Raw genomic sequence first — 25,486 nt, forward strand, 5'->3', positions numbered from 1 at the left:
ATTAGTATGTTAAATACTAATGTCTAGCTGTAACATTATTATAAGTATATTACATTATATTTATTTTAGTAAATTTTTTTGAGTCTCTATTGGATAGACATGTTATGAATAATCGAGTGCAGGAAACAATACAATCGATAATCGACAAACATTTTTTCTGGCAAGTTTCGCAATGCAAATCATGGCCGAAAGCCATTAAATAAATGAATGGTGAATATGGAGCAATATCCTGTGTATATAGGAAGCCCGACCAGTCCAGCCTGATGTGTGAGGAGATGAGCATGCACTGACAAATACAGAAATAGATAACGTAAGTAATCTGTTTCTTTTATGATGTTATTTTTATTAATACCTCATAAGTATTTTACTTAAAATTATGATAATAAAGATTGATCATGTATTATTTAGTAATTGATCATTTCTACATAAAAAATGATAATAATGAGATACATGGGTAGGTAACACATATTCTACTTCCTACCAAAAAATAATAAATGCGCATTTTAAACAAGTTTCTTGATGCAATTAATAGTATGCATTAAAGTGAGTATTTTGTAGGTATATTTAACTACTTGTAAAAAACGATTTATTGATACCTTGAACACAAATAAAATAATCTCTAATCTTTATGAATGAGAATGAAAATTTTCTAAAGTAATAAAGTCATGGAAGAAAATATTCGCCTCAATCATCTGAACGGCCAATTTATACAGTAGGAGAAAATATATTTTTATTCTACCACTCACTTATATACCTAGGTACATATATTTTGCGATTAGTCCGCCTTTGCGCTTGATCTTTAAATACCTTATTGTAACTTATAAGTCCGTTTATCTATCTACTTATAAGATTTGTGGATTCAAGAAGGAATCGTCCTGTATAAGCTTCGTCATCTAATTTGACAGCCAGTCTCCGTATGATACAGAAGATGGGTTTGCCAGTCCAAGGATGACTTTAATGCACTTCCTCACTTATAGGCCTAAGGTCAACGACAAAGTGCCATTTATGTTTTATTTTAATGTGATCTTTCTCGCTTTGTAATTATATGTAAAAATTTTGTTGCCGCTTTTGATAAATATTTTCTCAAATTTGTGAAATAATTTTAGCTATTCTCATTTCATATAGGTGTGTAATTTTGATAAAATGCTTAGAAAACATACATCTATATTATGGAAAATGTAACTTGAGGGATGAACCGAAACACTCGAAATGAGAGCGACAGAGACAGATGTATTATTTTTATAGATACTATTTGACATCGGTCATAGGACTTCAAGTAATATTTTACAAAATATAATGATTTCTTCTTATTACTGTCTTATAATTATGATAAGTAAAATAAAAAATAAAATGAAAAAACGAAGCGGTGGTGGTGTAATGGTTAAGACGCCCGATCTGTGGATCGAAAGGTCCCAGGTTCGACTCGTGCCACATGAGTTTGTATACCAATCTGACTCATGTATAGAAGTTTTCATCGTCCACTACTTGCTTCCGGTGAAGGAAAACATCGTGAGGAAACCTGCACACTGGTTGATTCTTATTAACTTGTGTGTGAAATGGAGAAGACAATTGCACTCCATTAATAATGCCAAGAAAGTTGTTGTGTGTATTTCATACCACGACTCTCAGCTATGAGGAATACGACTATGAAGAAGAAAATGAAAAGAGCGTAAATAATAGGAACATGGTGCAATAATAGGAATAGACCTGAGTATCATAGAGAAGAAAAATCCAGAGAAAATTTAAAATGGCAAATTGGTATTAATGTACTCATTTAACTACTAAGTAGTCTCATATAATTGAAGTATTTACTTCCATGTTAAAGTCACATTTAGATAAAAATCGTAATTACATATCATAAACCTTCATATCCAAACCAAACAGATGTCTATTTGGTTACATAATTTTATCTCTGCCATCTGCAAGCACATAAAATTTCACTTATTACATACGGAAATATAAAATGTAATGCAATAATTAGCACACCCCTGCGCACGCGACTATATAATTTGTTATGTTTTATTGCTTTGGAGAATGTGTCAACCCTATTGAGCAAGTCGTGGAAGCAATTATTCCATGCAATGTCAAAATTTAAGTACAATCGACAGCACGTCACGTCATCTCTTTCTTATCGAGTGTGTTACTGCTAACACTAAGAATTACTTCAAGTCATTTAAAGACTATGAAAACTACTGTACATATACTATTTGGCTATATTTTTGTCAAAAGGAAGGAAATCTCGTCGATTTATTTTCATATTGATACAGCAACTTTATGCGGACAACGATATGTCTCCTATTCGATGTGTTTTCATTGACCACAATAAATGAACCATTTCAGTAAATTTCACCTGTAACAAGTTAATCATAAACGACTATATTTAAATATGAAACGTAATCGATTTCATAACATCGCTATCGATATTCCACATAATACCAGTAACGAGTAGCCGAGGAAAGGGATCACGATTCTCGCCTCCTTATTATGTGCATGAATAATTTGTATCCCTTTATGATTTGTGGCTATGATATAGTATCGACGTGGTAGCACGATATCACAACAAAAATATATTAGTATTAGTTTATTTAAATCGTACTTAAACATTTCCTTAAAAGTACCTATGATACCTATGTTGACACAAATTTGCAGAAGTTCCGATAACTACTCACAGGGTAAGTTTGCACCAGTCAAGTTTTCGTTAACTTAACCTGCGCGCTGTCTGTACACATACATATGAACAATAATCATATATCCCGTAAGTTATTATCAACCAATTTATTTAATTTTTTCAGTGTAATTATTTTTATCACCTCGTTACCACCACTTGTCGAAGTCATGGAAGAAAAATGAGGAAACAGGTGTCGTTTGCGGAACACTGTTTTTTGGTGGTCATTCAAGTAGATGTTACCCGGTAGTGATGAAACAGAAAAGACTAATCATCTTATTAAGATTTTCTCCATATCATGTAATGTAGATTACAGAGATAAAAAAATCAAGCACAAAATCATCTCGAGACAAAAGTAATAATTTCCAACCCACATAATAAAAAAGGCATAATTTCCATACACATTTATATTTCATTTTTATTCGCACGTCGTGAGCGGCTCACTGGGTTACACAATGACAATTAAATTAGTCACCGCTGTGGCTGAACAAAAACTGGTTCAGAAGGTTCATTCTGAAGCATTACAATTCCACACAGATCGATTTTTATTCAAAATCATAAGCTATATTCACAAAAGACTTCAACTAGCCCTTTTTCTACGTCAAATTTCTTATTTTATTTTTATCGTTTTATTGTCAAAGCTACAAAATACTAACATTGAACAGGGCTTACACATTTGTGCAGTCCGGATCCGGATATGTCATTCTATAGTCATGTCACATGCCTTTAGGCGACTTGAAAAAATCTGACACCAGTGTTAGCAATAACAGACTCGATATGATGATGATGATGATCTCTTTTTAATATCATATTTAATTTTTTTCGTATCAAATGTCAATTGATTCCTCTACCAAAATAGTAAAATAAATGCAACGTCTCTTTGTAGTAACATTTTCTTCGCCTAAATAATTTATAAATCCTTCATAATTTAAATTGCTTATAATGTTTAGCCCAACGCATTGCTGAATAACTCCTCGGTACAGTCCGCTGTATATTTTTACAAGCTTAATGCTACTGGACAATAAGCAAAAACATTAGCAGTGGCCGCATCGTGTCAAAATGTCAGCGTGTACCAACAGAAAAATAAAAATACATTTTATTTCCCAGACTTTACGGTATTCAGGCTTAATTACAGTAAATAAGGTGAAGTGTTAAGTGATTGTTATCAGCAAAGATGTGGACGCATTAAAAGGGTTTAATATTACGTGGTGATATTCTGTCAAAAACTTGCTAAATTGCTGTTTTAAGCGGAGTGCTTTTTTATCGTTTTGCTTACAAATTACGTTCTTCCAATATCAAAAGGATAATAATCTATATGTAATATAATTTCGTGAAACAAGGAAACAAAAAGGTTTTTTTTTTCATGTCGTTCAGTAGTATCAAAATCTCAAAATATCGTTGCATTTTAACAATGACTTAGTAAGCTGTATAATGTAACTTATAAATAATACCTCATAATTTTAAGCGCGATAGAGCTAGAAAAAATAAATTATTATTACTTATCATAATTTCAACTTCAGATCCCTGAGTCCGATTGATTTACGACTTCAATTTAATTTATTCCAAAATAGATATGCTATCCGTACTCCTGCAGTCGGCAATAAACTTGCGATGACTCTCGACGTCATGCGGCGACACAGTATCATTTCCTTATAACTTCACAAGTGCAGGGAAAAAATGGCCTAATTGCTATGACTAACGAATTTTCTGTGAAATTCGCAATATTCGTCACAAGATTCCGCTATTTTTGATTGTATTATACTTTTAATGTTATACTTGGTTGCGTATACTATATTATTTTTTAAAATTCTGGTTTTTAAAAATAGAATCGAATTTCAAAATCCGTATGAAAATTGCACTTTCTTCTTACTTCTACTCTAGATACCGATATTGTAGGATAATTTTCAAATTGTTTTACTGATTATTGTATAATTCTTCCTTTCAACCTCGCTTATTTTTCTTTAGTAAATATCGATCCAGGGCAGAATGTTATTAATAAAAAATAAAACAAGTTTATTTCAGCCAACTGACAAGTACATGTATGTAACATTAAAATAATAATAAATTTAAAAATCATGGACAAGGCCCATATATTTTTGTCAATGTCTGCCGCCATCTCTTTTATGGTACATACTCTTACGACTGATAATAGACTTCGCCCCTCTGATATTCTAGTGTAAAGAGCAACAACATAACATATTCTTATGGCTTCATAACATATGGCTTCGTCCATAATATTAGCTCCTTACTTGAGCCAATAAAGTTCAGTGTAATCTCAGCATCCGAGTATTTAACTTGTCCCCTCTCTCCGACATAACATTAGTTTTAACATATGAGATGTGAAATCTAATATGTTATGTATGGACATCATATCAATATATATGCATCACACTTAAGATAAATTTATTATTATCCAAAAAACCATCAAACAGCGGTCCTGCATAAACCCGTGTCGTAAAAGCGATCACTTGCATAACGTCACTTTCGAAAGTTATAAAAAATCAAAAGCCCGCATCTTAAGGACCCTTCTCTTTATAAAAATATATATTTTTATACCGCATCACTCGTAAACGTTCTGAATACATTTCGGCAATAACACGAGAAATGACAAATACTTTTTTGTGAGTATATATTAATTTTGCGTTTTTAAATAACCGATTATGGCAGATAATTTTTAAGTGTTTGTTTTATTCTTTTTCTTTGTTAGTAGCCAGTACTAATTGCATATGCGAACATTAAACTAGACACAAAATACTACTATACTATTAAAGTGTTAAGTACAAGTAGGTAGGTATGTTGTGGTAACAAATGTTAGAGAAATTTAAAATTTAAAATTTAATAACTACTTAACATCTGCCTAGTTATATCTGACCCGATCGTGACTACAGAGTATGATTGCACGTGTGCCGATCCAATAAAGCAGTGAGTTGCGCAATGTCATATTGCAGTCGTCATGATATGTAACAAATACATACAACTGTCGCGAGGCCGATCATTGATAATTATAAAAGTGGAATACTATTGTTATATTCTGTCCTAGTTGGAAGTATCAATTTATTCTACAGAAAATATGCATAACCAGAAAATGACTTTAATTTATTTTTTTGATAATCCTACTAGTACTTATTATAAATGAAAAAATGAAGAATGTTTGTAAGAATGTATGTTTGTTAGTCTTTCACGTAAAATCTACTGGACCGATTATTATGAAATTTTACACACAGGTAGAATATAACCTGGAATAACACGAAGGGTACTTTTTATCCCAAAATTCCCAAGGGAGCAAAGCCGGGGCACAGCTAGTTGTAATGTGTCAAATTCACGTTTTAGTAGTACGTTCCTATATTCTCGCAACTTAACTAAAGCTCCTCAAGTATCTATTACATCTAGGATTCATATAAACCTTCTATATATATATGGAATATATTTAACATCTCATTATATGGAATATATATAAATATATATTATTAATTTGACTTATAAAACAATTTATTCATAATCAAAAAATTAATAACAATATTATTCAAAATGCAACATTGAATAACTTAACAATAAATTTTTATAGCATATTCGATTTCCAAAATTAGAACCAGTCTAATTGATCTTTGGCACACTAACCTAAAAAGATTGGTGTGTCTATTAACCTTTGTATGGGCATTTATTGAAAGGTTCGGTTACCTCATGGGGCTCCTTGACCTATATCATATCAGGTTGTCACATCAATCTTCGACTGCGATTAATCTGCCGCTTCTACGCTTTATGTATCGGAATCATCGACTATTGTATTAGATGTAATGTATGATACTACATACAGAAATAAATAAATTTTTACAAAAAATAATAATAATTTATTATTTTTTAATATTTTATTGCCTTCAATATCTGTATATTTAATTGATTTATTAAGACACTAAAATTATAGTTTCAATGTACAAAACAATAAAAACAATAAAGACAAAATACTACCTTGGTTGAAAACGGACTACTCTGTGAATCTATTAACGTGCGCAGAAAAACGCAAAGTACGCCATTTTGTCTAAGTGTTAACGTCAAATTTGACGGTTAAATATGCACTATGCGTTGATGTCTAATATATGAGTGTGCTCAAACACAAATTAAAATGACATGGAGAGTATTGCTAACACTGGTGTCAGATTTTATTCAAGTCGCCTAAAGGCATCTTAATAAGAACTTTATAAATATGTATAAGTACACTTACTTGTGTGTAAGAAAAAGTCAAATATTGTGCATGTAGCAAATTAAGTTACTAAGAATGCTTAGGTTAGGTTATCCAATAGCAAAAATCGGCTTAACTGTAATAAGGTAGGTAGTTGCCATAAAGTGAACTCTTTTTTCAGATAACAAAAACAAAAGTTATATGGAACTTGTTTGACAGTGAGAACAAATGGCGTCACTTTTCGGATAAACAATAATTTATACATTGTATTCTTTACACAGGCATAAAAATATCCAGTAACATAGTAAAATATATCCAGACTTCAGCTTTTCGCTACTCAACTTGTAACTACTTAGTTGGCACGTGCCACTACCAAACAGCTCGGACCAACCTGTCCGTGTGTCCATTATCAAATCTAATGGACCCGCAACAAGCTTTGTTTCGGTAGAACATTCTGAGCGGGCGCGCGCCATCGCGGCATCCATCTTGTGACGTAATCACGCATCATCATTTGTTTTGAAATTGTATCGGAGTGATTTTGCCAATATATTGTTTTTATGAGATATTTTTGTGAGAGGGCCCTGTTCTTAATTACTTTCTCTACACAAGTATTCTTAAATGGAAGGTAAATTGGTATACAGTTATCAGAGTTTCATGCCTTAAAAGTAAAATAAACAAATCTCGTCAGAGTCACTTTGATATCTATCTTTTAACAGATTAAGGGCCTGCTTCACTTTCTGCTAGAATATCATTCTGTCATCTGATAGATAAATAAACTTCTAGACAATTCTGCCTGATGTACTTAGTACCAGTTAGCCCTATGGCTAACTGGTTAAGTTATCATAAATATATAGCGTTAAAAAAATAGTGGGAAGGTTTTTCCCAGCTGTGGATATGATATAACTACTTAAAAAATTACCGTTTTTTTAAGTAGCTATATCATGTCCCACAGCGGGGAAAAACCTTCCCACTAATTTTTTAACACTATATATTTATAAATTTATATGTAAATTACTTTACTAATAGACAATTTAATTAAATGAAGAAATATAGTTTCCAATTGGTCAACGATATAAAGCGCGGTGCCTGTGAATCACAGCACTCTCAACACTATCACCTGCGCACGCGATGATCTAGCTATAAACCGAGAATCATAAACCGAGAATCGATTCTATAAAGAAATTGTTTCCTTGGCTTATTCCTTTTGGTTCTAAATATTTTAGAACAAACGACGATTTGGACAGTGAATTTTTGAAAATTCTCATAGATTCTTCATGGATTCCTCATAATATTCTTACGAGAATAAGTGATTATTATGATTTTTTTATTCATCTCAGTTTTGAAATGGGACATAAGTGTGTGCAACGATGCGGATTTTCACAAGCCGCAGCCAGAGAAAAGTTATAATATCTTCCGCATTGAGTACGTGTCAACTGTAAAAGTAGTTCCAATTGACCGAAAACCAGCCAAGTGTGAGTTGGACTCGCAAACCATTATTAGTTTTATTCTTGTTGAGAGTCGCAAGAGTAGCACACTTCACCCGCATGCACATAAATACACACAGTTGTGTCTGTAATTTCATCAGGGAGCGGCTATAGATTTGATGTTCCGCGCAGCCGTATACGGTGTGCATGCGCAGACGGCTTCATCCGATCTCAGATTTTGCACGCTGATGAGCGAATAAATCTTGAAAGGTGTGAAAATCTACTGGTTTACGCATATTTTAATAAATCCTTCTATTTACGTGCGCTGTGACAATTTCGAAGGAACGATTTGTACTTATTCTAGTTGTGTGAAGATTTGAGTTGATTGAATGAAAGAATTTGCTAGAATTAAATATTCTACTTAACATTATAAAAACTGTACAAACTGCAAATTGAAATTAATTTAACTTAAAATTCAAAATGAACACATGGGAATGTAAAAGAAAATAAGTATTTTATGTTTACTTTAGACTCGTAAAAATTCCGTTAATAGGACGAAATTTCACAAAATTTAGGCCGTCAATGCTTTTATTAGTAATCTTTAAAATCCACTTTTTCATCTTCAATATTTTTCGGATTTTATGTCGTTTCATCAGATTTTTTAACGATAATTATTTGGATGGACCAGTTTATACTCGTTTTTATCTTGATCATCAAATTAGGATTAAAGATATTATATTCGTTACATAAATGTCATTCCACTAATTAGTATGTCATTATAGTAATTTTACACATTTTATATTTTATTTCTGTTAATTAAGAAATGATTGCTTTTTCTTGATTTTCTATCTTAGCATGCGATCTTTACATAACTATGTGTTAATGAGCAAATAATATTTTTATTTTGTAATAAAACACATAATTGACACCATGAAATATCAATAAATCTTTCATTTTCTCTAACGTAACAACTTGTGTTGATATTTACAACTTTCAAACATATTTTTTTTCTAGCAACCTATCACTATTTAATCTCAATTCCACCAATAAACCCACCACACAGCTAAACGGGAGTATCGCAACTCTTGACCCTATCTGCCTCATACGGGTACAAGACGTGATGCTGTTGTATTTTAATCAATAAGTTGGAGCATCTTACAAAGAAGCAGTTTATGTAGATATTACTTGCATACATACATAATTTTTATTTTATTATTAGACATAAATAAGGGTCAAACAAAGAACATCAGTATCAATTTGGAAATTAACTACCCTAAATTTATGAGTGTGTAAATTCGATCGTAAAAAAATATTACAGTCGCCATTATTTTTTGGAATCGTTACTGTCCCACGACATCTTTCCTTACACAAAATTGTAAAAAACAAAATGTTTAATGACATCAATAAAATCTCATTGTATTTGTAAAGGTACATAAGTAAGTAAAGTAAAAAATACATTATTGCACCAACAACACGATATAAGAATAAATTTTGATCACTGCAACTAGAAATATCCACAATAGGCGGCCTTTAATCTCTTCCAGGCTACCTGTATATGTTTTTGACGCTGAATGTACCAATTAAAATGGATATAGATAAAATTAGTACGTATTATAGAAAAATAAATAGAGTGCGAAATTTTTGTTTTCCATGTAAATTAAATTCGTGGCTAACTTTGCGACAGACGCGTCAGGGGTATGTTATATATTACAATAATATTACACGCCATAACTAAGATCTGTTCTAAGTACAACCGAAACTTTATGCCATGATTCATTTCCAACTATCCTAGTCACAAAGCAGCGCTCGCAAACATTTGGCAACGGTTCAAAGATCACGCAATTAATTCTAGATGGCCGATTTCTATCGGATCGCCAGGACCGCGTCACGATGGAACTAAATCGACGGCCATTTCTCAATAATACCATGAAATAATTGGCTTCAACTTTTGTAATTCAACAATATTTGGCGACTCCGGGAGCCAACAGTTGCGCAACTCTGAATGAGATGGCTTGCAACATCTTATTATTAGCCGCTATTACTTCTTTCGTCAATCACCATCATTATAAAAAAACAAGCCGTTTTATTTGCCATCAAAGCCTACAAAATTTCACTTGCACTTATTAAGGTCAAATAAATAATGACGAATTGATGTCAGATTAATAAAAGTTTTGACGACCCCGTACCACGGCAAGGAGTAATAGTTAATGATATAGTTCGTCATTCCGGAGGTTCGATTCTTTGCTAAACTAAGTGTAATATAATTTCGTTTTAAAACTAAATTTTGACAAACGAAATTCTATTGATTGTACGAAATTTAGCTTCAATTACCACATCATAGCTCTTGTCGGGTCCGGCCCTTAATCTGATAACAGTTAATGTGTATTATTTATCTGATTTTTATATCTTGATATATTTATTAATATTTATTTTAATTAATTTTCTAAAGTATCCTTTTTTATCTTTGCAGTGAGGAAAAACCGCCGCCAAGCTGTCTACCGCAAATGAGATTATACCCAGTTACCACGTCCAAGCGCTAATAGGTAAGTAGTTAATATTTTTTACTCATATTAACATCACTGCGTATTCACATTGTTGTGAAACTTACCAAAAATTGATAAATCCAAATAAATGTTTCTGGACTTATTTCGGTCACTTTAAGGAAATTAAATTATAACATAGATAATATGGCCAATGAAATATTATTTAGCATTAGCACTAAATATGACTATCTATGTAATATTTTAAACACAATTCACTTGGAACATGCATACGATTCGATTCGATTACTGAAAACATTACCGTCAATATTCGATTCAGAAAATAAACGAGGTAAACATTCAGCTAGTAGACCGCAGTTCCAGCTTATTATAATAAACGTGGCGTGCGCGACGCTACATGGCCTGACCCCTGTGCTATTAGTCGCTCGCTACCTTACGTACGTAGCGCCAGAAACATGCAACATGTCTAGAATGTCTAGAAGTGAAATATGAATTTGCGAATTTAAAAATAAATAAGAATAAGGGCCTGTTTCATCGCTGGCTTCGCTCTCGTGGAAATTTCGGGATAAAAAGTACCCTATGTGTTAATCCAGATTATATTCTACCCGTGTACTAAATTTCATAACAACCACTCCAGTAGATTTCGCGTGAAATAGTAAAAAACATACGTACATCCTCACGAACTTTCATATTTATAATATTCGTAGGATAGGATATCGAAAAGATGGGGTTTAAAAATGTAATGTTTTGGACATGGTGAAACGACAAATACTCGTACTTAACTACAGTCAGATTTATACAGCAATTAGTTAATCTGTCAATACAATATGCATTACTTTTACTAATCAGACAATTTTTAAAATAAGATAATCATAAACGTTCGTATATATTCATATGATGTATTTAATGTTTCTTGCCAACTTTCACGATATCTGTTCCCTTGTACTTTTGCTGTCTCAATCCTCCTCAAGGCCCTTCCAGGCAAGTAAATGATTTCCTCTCTGCACAAGACACGTCGTAAGGCATATTGAAGAAGCCAACGGGAAAGCATCCGCCACTGCACGCATTACATGCGCCGATATAATCGCCTCCAATTGACCACCGCGGAGAAATTTCCTAGCTATTCCACACATTTTCCACAGATCTATGCAAATTGAAGCCATTTATGGTCACTTTTACCGTGATATTTGCGATGTATTCCTCGAAACACACCAATGTTCGAGGTTTGTAAAGATATTAGCTGTTTTTTTTACCGTGTGGGTAACAGTTTATTCGATGATTTTGTTGATTTTGTTAGCGTACGCTAACAGGTTAAAGGTAAAGGTATGCTTCGATGAATAGATTTATTTAAATATGATATTATACCGTTGGCGCTAATTAGTACACTAGGTATAATAATATCATTTTAGCGGATAATTAGATAGCATCAGTGTAATCGAGGCTAATCACATTTGTATATCAATTAACAGATCACGTCACGTCTTCGTGCCCAACGAGGTAGATAGAGCCAAGAGTAAATACTTAACTTAAAACTAGCTTCCGCGGCTTCGCCCGCGTGAATTTCGAGATGAAATATACCTAGATAAAGATAGAAGATATGTCCTTCTCCTAACTTCAAACTTAAGTGCAATATTTCAAGGAAATTGATTGAGTAAATATAGCGTGAGTATTAATAATATAATATTAATTAGGATTAAGTGGAGTCTTAGAATTATCAATTTTTAATTTAATATTATTATAAATAAACATATTAATCAAAAACTATCAAATTATGGAAACTATTAAATCCTTAGGATTCTAATCCCAAGATAGTCTTCAAATTAATTATTCTCGAAGTTCAGATCCTGCGCCTATCTGACCATCTTCAGAGACTAGATGCAATCAGATAATTTAGAATCTAGGTTTCAGCGGGTTTCTATTGCGACGAAATGACTATCAGGCCATTAAAGTCTCGTTACAGTTAGCTATAAAAGTCAATTTATAGAGTATACTAGTAGAATGTGAAGCAACATTTGTTTAATTCTAAAATTAACAACATTTTGTTTTGTTTCGTTTATTTAGAAAAATATTTAATCTGTAAATACATAAATAAAATAAAGAAATATCACACACACACAGTTAGCTTCAAAGGAACTTGACGACAACGGAGACTTTGTGTTATGGGATACTAACTCTACGATACTATACACTTATATAAAAAACTCTAATCGACTATTTTGTGTGTTTATCTAGAAATCATTAATTTAATTTTGAAAGTAGAAAACAAACACTGGGTTCCAACGCTCAACACCTAAGGAAGGAACCGGACGCTCTGATAAAAGGATTCACAAGAAAAATTCACGCTTTTTAACTTGGAATATTGAAATTGAAAACCCAATAAATGGATAAAAAACCCGATTTACGAACAATTGATTTAAAAATAGATATATTTAAATTATCTTGATAATTTCTAGAAATAACATCACGCTGCGGACTTCAGAGTCGACAATGACAGCTTGCAAATATCAATAATTCAACAATATTAGCTGAATTCCAACAAGTGCGAACACCACACTAATTTGGCCAATTGTGCCTGTCAATTTGAGGTCCAAATTGTTGTATTATTTGAATTCCTGTACTAAGAGATCGTTTTGAAGGTGCAGTATAGTGCGGCGTGCACGCAAAATACTGGAGCATAGTATACTTTATTACATAGCTGTAAAATACTAGCCCAAAGATGTTGTTTTAACATTTAGTATTTCAATGCACTACACTCCCAGGACTAGAAAACTTACATCATAAGACGTTTGTCCTCAACATGCATTTGACCTGCAGTTCTCAATATTTTTTAAGATAAAAAACACTTTAAGCATGCTTTAAGGAAAATATACTAATAGCTAAGAAGGTTAAGAATTTGACGGGGCCTTAAATTGAATAATTCATAAGTGACGCTCTATTTAAGAAAGTTCATAAATTAGTTACAAATAAATTTATTGATGAAATATTTTCATCAACGCAATTTTTCATGTAATAAAGCTACAAGTAAGTACTATTTTCTCAATACGACTAAAGGTTTTTCAGAATCCCATCAGATACTTTACGGAGCCCTAGGACTCCTCGAAGCACAATTTGACAACCACTGTTAATCATTAGGTAAAATGTTTTTTTTCAAGTTTTTATTGCCCTGTCCTAACATTCGTACTACGAGTACGTTTGCACAATTTATATTCCTATTTGTTTATTGAACTATAAAATAACTTATTCAATTAGAAAATAAGGTAGATCTTATATTAAATAGATTCCTTTTCAGACGTTTACAACTGTTATTATGTTTTAACACTCGATCATTATATGCTAAAATATCTATTGAAGAATTTATTCAGGAGTAAAATCTATAATTAAATTCAATTTGTTGAAACAGATTTAACTAAAGCAAATTATAGGCATTAAATGAAATGTATTCTAAGATAATCCGAAAATTGTGAAATAATTCATTATATTTTACGGCTAAACTCCAAAGTGCAACTACACCTGGGTGTAGCCTGCTAGACCTAAATGTACCTTAGCTTGCAGCTGGCCCTTAACTTACCTAGATGCATCGTGGCTAGACCTGGGTACAGATGGCACAGATGTTTAATTTAGATCTGAGATGTTTAATTTAGATTCATTTGTGTGTGTTGCTCCATTTTTAAATTTCTTATGTTAGTATCTAAATGTGAGTGCATGCGATTTTTTACCTAATTTATCTATTTCACTGCATTTTTTGAAGGTAACATTTGCAAATCAATATATATCAATATAACATTTTAAATCGATATTACCAGACAAAGCAGGAAACCGTCTAATTGCGAAGACATTTTCATTAGAGTCGACTGACGGAATGACCAATCACGAGTGACTATAACATTTTCATAATTGCTTTGTCAAAGTGAGCGCTAGCGCAAATATTTGAGATAGTCCTTGCAGAACACTTTTTTGAATTTGAATAGCTAGCAGACGCCTTAACGTACTTTTGGTAAGACATCGAAAAAATGTTGGGCTATACTAATCTTTGGGTTCAACTTTAAAACCTAAGTACCTGTCTTTTCCGCGAAAAAGGAGTTTTAGGATTTATTTCATCGTTCACTGATATGTAACATATCTAACAAATAGCGTTAAAAATAGTGTTTCACAAATGTCGGATACGGTTAACTGGCCAATAGAATCGAGCAGATTTATCTAGCAGTTAGTTATTCGACAAATAACTTGTTAACTAATCTTTACAAAGCAAATTTTCTGTTTGCACACGTAATTAATTAGCCGACAATAATAGCAGGAAGTCCTAAGTAGTATTATAAATCTCAAAGTACAAAACTTGAATCTACTTAAACCCGTTCGACTAAACTAGATCAAATAACTCTCACTTGAATATCATGCAAAATTTATCTAAAGCAGAAATCGAATCTGAGACCGTATCAGATGCCAGAGGGGTGGTCATGAGACTATACATCTTTCGGAACGTAACAAAAGCTCACCTGGAGCTAGAACGTTAATAGAAAATAAATTATCGACCGACAGACTATTTTATTAGAGAAATCGTATCGAAGATAGGGCTACCCGTCGATACAAAGAGGACAGTGTACGCGGACTCTTGCATTCACTTTGCGGTCCATGACTGCAAAAAGTTTTAACTTGCATATTGTGAAAGTCTCTCTCTCATCTCTGCAGGTTCCCCGTTGCTTTTAAATAAATAAATATATTAGGACAAATCACACAGATTGAACTAGCCCCAAAGTAAGTTCGAGACTTGTGTTATGGGATACTAACTCAATGATACTATATTTTATAACAAATACATATATAGATAAACATCCAAGACCCGGGTCAATCAGAAAATGATCATTTTCCATCATGACCCGACCGGGGATCGAACCCGGGACCTCTTGGTTCAGAGGCAAGCACTTTACCACTGCGCCACCGAGGTCGTCACAATTATTTTTGAGTTGTGAAGCCGCGAAGCCCTTTTGTCAGCGTAAAAAATAACCTTAATACCAGCCGCCTGCCTGACGTCAACCCTCCTTGGGAATAATACTATTGATGCCTATCGGCTGGGTGGGCTAGGGTCAGGGCCCTTAATCGCCGCGTACGGAAGGAATGGTCTATGTCGTTGGTATACATATGAACTTGACGTGATAAGAATGATTGATGGGATCTTGCAACTTTGAATTGATTTTAAATAATTTTATTAACTTCGTCTTTTCGAGTCGTTATGGCTATTTATATTGTTTGAGACGAGTACGCGGCCGCTTTTATTGCTCTATCGTTGGCCTTGTAGAGGACCTGTATGGTACAGGGAGTGGAACAGTTAGGGTATAGTAGGTGAGACATGGATTAATGAATGGTAACAACGATTCACAACGATTATAAAAGAAGCCTTTCCATCAAGGCTCGCAATCTTCATTACAAACGCGCCTAACGCGCTCTAAAGCGTGCTATTAGCTAAGGTATAACTCGAGTTATAGCTCAGTGAATCACTAGCCTACTTTCCTCCATTGAAGCTGTGTCGATACACCGCGAAAGCAACGGATCCACTATTTGCGGTTTCCTACAATTGAATATTACGCGGCACACCACTACCATTGCGTACTTACTTTATCCCGTGAGGTGTTGGTTACACTTATAACGGTAAGCCAATATGAGGTACAAATTGAATTACCTTATATATGAATAGACATTATTATAGTTATCTTATGAATTGCGAAAAGGGCTTGATGAAAAAGTTGTACGTAACAAAGGAATGCTTTTAATTTTAACCCCCGACACAAAAAGAGGGGTGTTATAAGTTTGACCGCCAAGTGTGTCTGTCTGTTTGTGTACGTGGCACCGTAGCTCTTCAACGGGTGAACCGATTTTAATGCAGTTTTTTTTTTATTTGATAGCTAAATTTTATGCGGTGGCTTTTAGATATGTTTGATCAAAATCGATTCAGCCGTTCAAAAGTTGTAGCGAAATGAGTATTGAAATTCGGGGTTTTTTTTTTATTTGTCTAACAAATAAACTTGTTTAAATATGACATCGGTTTACGTAATAAGTGAGTGAATTTTGCATATTTCAGAGTGATGTTACGATTAATCACTATAAATTCACCCAATATTCATACCCATGTACGTCAATAACAAGTTATGATCTTGAAACAGCAGTAGTGTGCTAGTAGTGGATAATATACAACCTTTGATCTTAGACAAACTGTGAATTAACCGAAGCAACTCATAATCATTTTCCTCGATTTAATCGCTCAGATCTGTGTAGGTCTAATTTATTTAATCACACGACTGGGACTTGTCTTTAATAATAATTATTCATAAATGCAACAACGGGATCCAATACGCCGGTTTATAATGCAACATGTTTTAGTGTCCATAAACCGACGACAAGTATTATATAGACCGTAAAGTAGGCACTATTTACGCAATTTTTATAATAAAATATGTAATTATGAAATAGTATAGCGGGATTTCGCTTTTTTAATTTGTAGCTAACGCAAACTTGTACTGGTGGTCGTAGCTTCATAATGTTTTACTTACCGAACTATAAATATTTATATAAAGTCATATAGGGCAAGCCATACACCATCTAAAATCTACTCTCCGAGGCGAGGCTTCTGTCCGCTGCTTCGCCCGCGTGATTTTTTCTGTGAAAGCGGAACAGACACGATTTTCATACAAATTTTCACCCTGAATTATAGACATTCGCGGATTGAGTTTTGAAAAAAAAACTTGGCTTCGGGGGTCTTTAGCTACGTGCATACTAAAATTCATCAAAATCGGTTCAGCGGTTTAGCCGTAAAAACGAAACAAACTGACAGACTTTCGCATTTATAATATTAGAATGAAAGTAAGGAGTTTTGATTCAACATTAGAATGCCCATAAATCAAATAAATAATACAGCGAGGCAATCAGTTGTGATATCATCACGCTATTAAACCTGATGAGTTTTGAATGAGTATTCAGATACCAATTGTAATAAATACTTAAAACAATAAACGTCAGAGAAATAGTCTAAAATTAGTGTTGTATCAATTTTCTTTGCATATTAATGAATTTCGTATAAAGTTGTTGGAAGCAAAACTTTTTGCTTTAATATGTAAATTAGATCACCTAAAATATATTCACAATATATATATTTACTTCTGTGTGTAATATAAAACATTTATATTAAGTTAGCAATCGATTAAAACATTAATATCAGTAGTTCAGTATTCTAGATGTAAATACTAATTAACTTTTTAATTTATTTACTACGTATGCAATGAAAATATAGTTTAAGTTGTTTGTATAACACCTTATGTTTCAAGACTTCAAAACTGACAATCTTACTCATTTTAATCAGCAAAATTGTTTACACTTTTCCGTTTAGCATATTTCAAGATTGCTATAAGAAAAACGATTTAACTTTGAGTATACGATAATGGAGTGAAGGACAGACACTATCTAGAATATTTCACGTAAATCGTCGATTTCCTTAATAAATATCTGCAAGTGTCAGAGGAGCCGGTCTGAGCAACTAAGACAAAGCTTTCTCGCCGTAGAACCACTAATATATAATAGTTACATAGATGTATAACGAAGGTGTACGATTACAATTACAACCGTAATATTTTTCCGGCGCTCGACTGAACTAGATATTTGCAATTTCCTAAATATTTTAAACCAACTTGCTTATTGACGTATCGCAATTTCTTTTTATTATTATTTTCTTCAGAAATATCTCCAAAGATTTATTTATTTATAGATAATTATTTATTCTTATGATCTTCTGAAACATTAAATTAAAATAAAAACTAAACTTATTTTAATAAAAACTAAATTTAAAAACATTAAATAACTAACAGGGCAAGGCAAGTAATAAAATAATGTAAAAAATATAAGCTTCGAGTATAGTCCTTAAGAGCTTGCTTCTCGGCAGCGTGCCCAAAAGGCTGTCCACATTGCCAATTTTGTATTGCCACTATTTTTAGTACCATATTATGTTTATTCATTTCAGGTAACAAACACTTAATAAGGGTAATTTAATGTTTGGTACTTTATAATTATTAAACGAAATACATATTATATATTTTGGAGTGTTTTGTAGCTCATTAAAATTTATTCAAGGATATATTCAACTTTTATAATAAACCTACTTAAACCAAAGCATATTCAATGTACCAGTAGTAATAAAATAGAGACTGCGTTATTATAAAGTAATCAACAGTGTTATCATTAAACTGTCATTGTAACGTTGTAAATCCACTCGCAAATAAGAAGTCATTAAATAAAGCATTTGAAGAAGACACGGCATTTCTTAGCATTAATTACGTCTGTAACAGCATAATATAATGCGGTAAAACTTATTATTTGCCTGTTATTCTAAACTCTTTTTCTGTTGTTGTTTAATTTACAAAACTTTGTTTCGAGTGCTAAAGGTCTTCCAACATGTCTTCTCCACCGCTCTCTGTCGTTCTCCAATTTTGAGTCGTTTAATTGCCAATTTACATCGTCTACTGTCCTTGTAGCATGTGATAAATATAAGTTCATATAATATAATTATGATATCGTTTATGATTCTGGAGAAGGCAATGGCAAACCACCATTAATAGTCAAAACCATTAATAGTGTCAAAAATGTTGTTGTTTGTGTTTCATTCCACGACCCTCATCCAAGAGGAAATACGACTATGAAATAAATTAAGATTTATGGAGCGTCAATAATAAAAATAGTTTTTGCATAGTACATTATTACATACTTAATATTTTTATATAAAAAGTATTTTATATGAAAATACCCCTTTTCAATTATCGATCTTCAATAAAGATGAAAATAAAAAGCTATCTCCATGGTTAATTAAATGGTGTTAATAAATGCAAAAAGTGTAGCAATTAAGTCATCATTAGGTTATTATCGAGGTGTGGCAGAATCTTTCAAGTCAAATCGTCCACAAATTATCCAATTATGTGGTAATTGGCAAATCATCGACGTTCAGACGGTAGATCGGTTATTATTCTGGTTATTAATTAAACATGCCAAAACTTTAACTCGTTATTCACTTATAGAATTTCTAAGAAAACCTTAATTAGGTCAACAACATAGCTCGGTCTATAAAATGGTTACTAATAATATAAGCTATGTTTTAATAAAAAATATTTATCTCAAGACTAAAGTTTATTTGGACTTCTTTAAACAATATGTTTATCTATTCTGTTTCATTTCTGATAAAGTACCGCGTGTTTCACCATGTTGCACTACTTGCACGTTATAACGGCTTTAATAATTAGATAAGAGAAACGTGAAGATGATAATATTGTTTACTAATTTATAATACTTATTTATGAAGGCTTATAGACTTATTCCTTTCCCTATTCAGAATCCTGATAAAGCCGACAAATTAACAGTGGACAGTTAATTTACCGGCTTTATCAGGATTCTATCACTGATTTCTAGTAACCACAATTTTGAGAACGTATAAATGCTAGTCCCTAAATAACGTTTTTACCATCTGAGAATTGATGACCAAGAAAGTTAATTAGATGTATAGTTAATATATACAATAGGCCTAATTATAGATGTTATTTGGCAATTTTTTACTAATATTTACCTTCTGTTGAAACTGCTGTTTAAAACACGACCATTTGTAAACCGAGATTTTTTACTTCGAGAGCTTGCTTCTAATAAAAATACTGAAATTAAGTCAAGAAAGAATCTTCAAAGTTACATCTCTTTTTTCTGTTGTCTAATACAGCTAGGCGGCTGGGCACGCGCTTGCGCATCAATTACGAGGTCGTGATCGCTCCCGCACTCGACCAATATAAATAAAACTGGCCATCATTCCCCTTGCTCCCTAGCTTCTATCACCGACGGCTACTGAAATATTCCCGTTTTACGTACCTACAGCAATGGGAAACAACGCGTTATGTAGGTATAACTTTTCCCCCAAAATTTTACCAAGATGATCACATATCATAGGAATCATGATGTCTTTAAAGGTAACTTAACAATATAGAATAGCTATTTTAGTACTTTTAAATACAGTAGACAATGCAGTAATTCCATTAGCTTAGGAGCGGAATGTTACAATAGTTAGACAACAAGAATATGTGATAATAAATTTGGTAAAGCCAGATTGTTGTAAAGCTTTACCCATGAGAAACAACGTGAGCATTTCCCCCAATAGGAGACCATGGTAAAAACTTATTTTTTAATAAAAATGGGGACAAAAGACTGGCAGATAAAGGAAATAGATCAAACTGGCCAGCTCACGCCGTGCTACCACCATTTCACAGTGGCGCAATTGTAAAATGCTAGATCGAAAGGTCACGGGTTCATGCTTATCTTTGCGTCAAGTATAACGTCAGATGGTTGCGCACGTGCCGCTAAATAAGCTTCTGATGTATGAATTGTAGCGTATGTAAGGATGGTTCATTGAAAGCTTTGATTATTGCGTAAGCGTTAGTATATTCAGTTAAAAGATTAATAGATAGAGAACATGAACTATGTGTTAAACAGCTACGACATACGTCATTGTTGTAACTTTTAGAAGGAAATGCAGTCTTTCCTTACGGAGTAGAAAATTTATTTATAACGAACCACATTTTTTTAACATTGCAATACCAGAACAAATGGTCAAGATTGTGTGGCCACAAAGTGCTCTCGTTTATTTTCTACTCTTTGTAGACAAATTGTAGTTTAATTTTAAAACATACATTTTCAAAACATAACGTTAAATTAGTTATTGGGTAAACGCATCACTTCAAAACAATACTGAATCAAAAGCATAGAAGTGGCACGCGACTGTTGATGCGTCACGGCGAAGATTGCGCGGCAAAAAGTCGAAAAAACGACCAACGGAGCGCGCTGCCGGCCCATTCTTTTATTTTTGTGGCGAATTCGGCCCATTTTCCCTTTCCTAACAATGGCCTTCGTCACGCACACTGTCGATGAGGCGATTGATTCGCTTTCGCTTCCTCAGTGACGACACGTTCGTCCCTTTGCGGTTGTCTGCTCTGTGAAATTAACCTCGAAACTCTTTGTTTAGAACCAATAACCTAATTTCATAATTGGGTTATGAAAAAAACTGCAACGAATTCTGAATGTAAAGAGCTAATTCAGAATCAATATAGTTATGAGCCTATGCTACCGGCCTAAACAATCCAACAAGGTTCAGTCATAGAAAATCCGCTATTACGGCAGAAGTCTGCAAGGGCAGTATTTTGACAAACAGTTAACCATAAAAAGAATAGAATTAAAACTGTAAAATAGCGAATTACATAGAACACAATCATATACTGAGTGAGAGGTTAATTTGTAAGGCTCTATGTTATGATTGGAACAAATGTACAAGCAATAACTTAATCGATAGATTCAAATTATTTTCTCCGAATGAAATACGACCTTCCTTAACACTTAGTTAAGCGGAAACCCGACCGTGATTGGTTTTAAACGACTTGCGTAATTAAGTAGTCCCAGAATAAATTAAAAACATTACGGTTGTGTTTCTTGATTCATAACAAATTGCCAGGAAGATAAACTTAAATACATTACATTACCTACTGAGTTCTTTTTATTTGTAGGCTAAAATTAAATGAACAAAATGGAAATCATTGTCATATCCGTGACGCGCAACTCTCTCTAGTGTCGGTCAAGCATTGGCCATACTTCGCTGCCGTTTACAAGGAATTTAACGACAAATCAAATCATGGATTTATAATTACTACACTGTAATAAAATAATATATAATTACAATGTTTACAAATCTTCCCTTCTGTTTTCTCCATTATTTAAAAATCTGATTTATCACAAAATTCGCGTCGACCATTTTCAATACAACTTTAAATTTCATAACCACAAGGAAACATAAAACTCTCAAAACATTTATACATTTATTTTTGCCACAATATTTAATGTATTTGATTGGAAACATGACATCGTTTATTTCTTTATCAACTTTATATAGAGCTGTGAAATGTCATATGGCCAGTTAATGTGCCGCCTTTGTTTGTTATAGCGGTGAAATGGAGGCAGCATTTCGTTACCGTGTGAAAAAGATGGCCACGACCAAATGGCTTCATATGGCCGGTGGGCAATGTAGAACGATCTGGTTTTAAATACGCAGGATCCGGAAAGTAATAAGTGAGAACTAGTGACATTTTTGTCATTATTTCTAGATTTAAATTATTTTAAATGCCGTCTTCACAATCACCACCTAACGGGTTCACTGTCATCTAACTCGGAGTAATTGTGTAGTTTACATGTGAGATTTTTTACCGCAAAGAAAAATCAGAAGGACGTTGAAACGCCGAAGTTTGGCGAGATGTTTACCGATAAATATATATATATATATATAACCGATATTGGCTTGTATGTAAATAATGAAAGACTATTTTCTCTGCGTAAGTACATTCGAGTATTGTAGCGTCAACAATATGCATGTAAATCATCTGTTTTTCAAGATATAAATGAAGTTAAGTAGAAAGATGGTACTTTCTAAAATATAGTATCGTTGAGTTAGTATCCCATAACACAAGTCTCGAACTTACTTTGGGACTAGCTCAATCTGTGTGATTTGTTCTAATATATATTTATTCTAGTGTCTCGTTAACGCAGGTCTTTAATACTATCCCTTGAAATATCACTACATACATCACTAGGTAGTGATGTATGTAGAGTATAAAACAAAGTCGCTTCCTGCTCTCTGTCCGTCTATCTCAATATATGCTAAGATCATTTAAACTAAGCAACGGATTTTGATGCGGTTTTTTTTACAGATAGAATGATGGAAGTAAAAGGTTTAGGTGTATAATTTATTATGGCTTTACCCGGGCGATGCTAGTATTACACATATTGTATATTCTCTCTCCCGTCTGTCTATAATCGTATCAACATTTGAACCGCTGTATTCTCTTATTAAAAAACAATTTAAGTGTATTTTTCTTGGAATATCTCTATTAAAGATATTCAATTCTGATTAGGTATGTTTTATTGATGAGAAATATTAGACCAATAAAACAAATGTTTATTTACCTGTCGAATAATAACATCGACATAATGAATCGTATTCATATAATAGACAAATCGTTTTGATGTTTAACTAATTTGCACTATTTTACATAATTTATAAGATCTTATCGGTTTAGAATTGATGTTAATAGACAAGATTATGCATATTTTATTTTCAATTATAGTATTTTAATCAGATTGATTCTGGTTTATGAATTTATGCCTTTTCCATATGTTCTGTAAATTAAAGACACATTTACTTTTGCCAGAAAAAAATTATAAAATCTCTATATATCACTTAGTCTATGGTCCTAAATTCCTTTATGCGTCACGTCAAAACAGTCATTAATTTAAAAGTTATCTTCAGTTAAACTTCACCTTTAAGCACAAAGAGATGGCTAATCAATAAATAGAAGTATTGCAGCCTTCAAAGGTTATTAGCTGGCTCAACCTGAACAATTGGTCAGCGAGATCGTCCGAAAGCTTGCTAGGGTTGTCAAAATATCGAAGATTAAATGAAATTACCTTAAAAGAAAGATTAAATTTTTAATAAATCAAATATTTAACCTTAATTATTTATGAAGGTAACGTAAGGATGTCAAATATAATTATGGACACAAAGCACGGCGATGTAGTGTGAAAGTTGTATGGTATGTATAGTATATGAAAATCATCCGCCAGTATAATGTTTAAAATTAAAAATCATTGATTCATCAATTGAGACGTTACAGGCACATTTAAATACAGTTACAGGTAAATTGAAAAATAAATTCACAGTTCCTAATGCTTTAAATAAAATATATTGAAATTATTTACATTTCTAACTAGTATTTAAAAATTCGATGATCAAACGATCGATAAAATTCTCAATTTCAACGTGAATCAACCCTAAATATATTGCGTTATCGGGTCGCGCCACGGAACAAACAAATTCAATTAGGATTAAGAAATTAATGTTATCTCAAAGAAACCGCTTCCGATGAACCCGAACGAGGTCATTGACGCGTCAGTATTCGCATTAAGTTCTTTCGGGTTTTCGACTCAGGTTTTTCTACAACATACATTATATTTTGGAAAATTTAGGAATCAAAACATACATTGTCGGCTATTTTCAAATTATTTAATAAAAATTAAATGTTTCAAAATATAATGTGTCTGTTCAATCTCGCATTAGTAGGTACCCATCTATTTGGTTTGTATAATATAATACAAATATAAGAACGGATAAATACAAATATAATCCAATAAATCACCTGAAATTAAATTATTAATTACAACTAGGTACAATAAACTGCACTTCAAAAGTATACTATATAATTTTCACTTTTCTTTTTACAACATCACTGAAATACATCGTAAACTTTACGAAGCGTAAAAAATTTCCCGAAGCCATCTTCAGTAACGACGTCCAGTTTGGCACGTATGAATTACAGTTTTTATTGTGTGAACCAACAGTTACAATGTCGGTACCTTCGTGTTGCACAGTCAACGATGTCTCCAGATTTTCTTAGAAGTTGACACCTTCGACCCGAGAGCCGTACACATAATTAAAGAGGTCTTTTTCCATGTCCACTGCAGTGCGTGTGTTCACACCATTAAAACTGTATCTGATGTTCGTGTCTACCATAGTTGTGACTCATCTTTAGTTAGCGAGTGGAATTGCGTTTTGAAATGTTTGATGAAGTGAAGTGGATTGTTACACGATTATTTATTTAAAAGTTTATGGCGC

The 25,486-nt window shown here is 32.8% G+C and overlaps 1 protein-coding gene across 1 annotated transcript in view; it reads left to right on the plus strand.

Annotated features, from left to right (window-relative positions):
• The window catches only part of LOC128675434 (transcription factor hamlet-like), a 108,955-nt gene that overhangs the window by 34,250 nt on the left and 49,219 nt on the right, over positions 1-25,486 (plus strand). The window contains exon 2 of the mRNA XM_053754860.2: positions 10,737-10,809. The gene's annotated coding sequence lies outside the window, so the exon portion shown is untranslated. The remainder of the gene's footprint in view (positions 1-10,736; positions 10,810-25,486) is intronic.

This window comes from Plodia interpunctella, chromosome 14 (genome assembly GCF_027563975.2).
Source record: "Plodia interpunctella isolate USDA-ARS_2022_Savannah chromosome 14, ilPloInte3.2, whole genome shotgun sequence".
Classification (NCBI taxonomy): Eukaryota; Metazoa; Arthropoda; class Insecta; order Lepidoptera; family Pyralidae; genus Plodia; species Plodia interpunctella.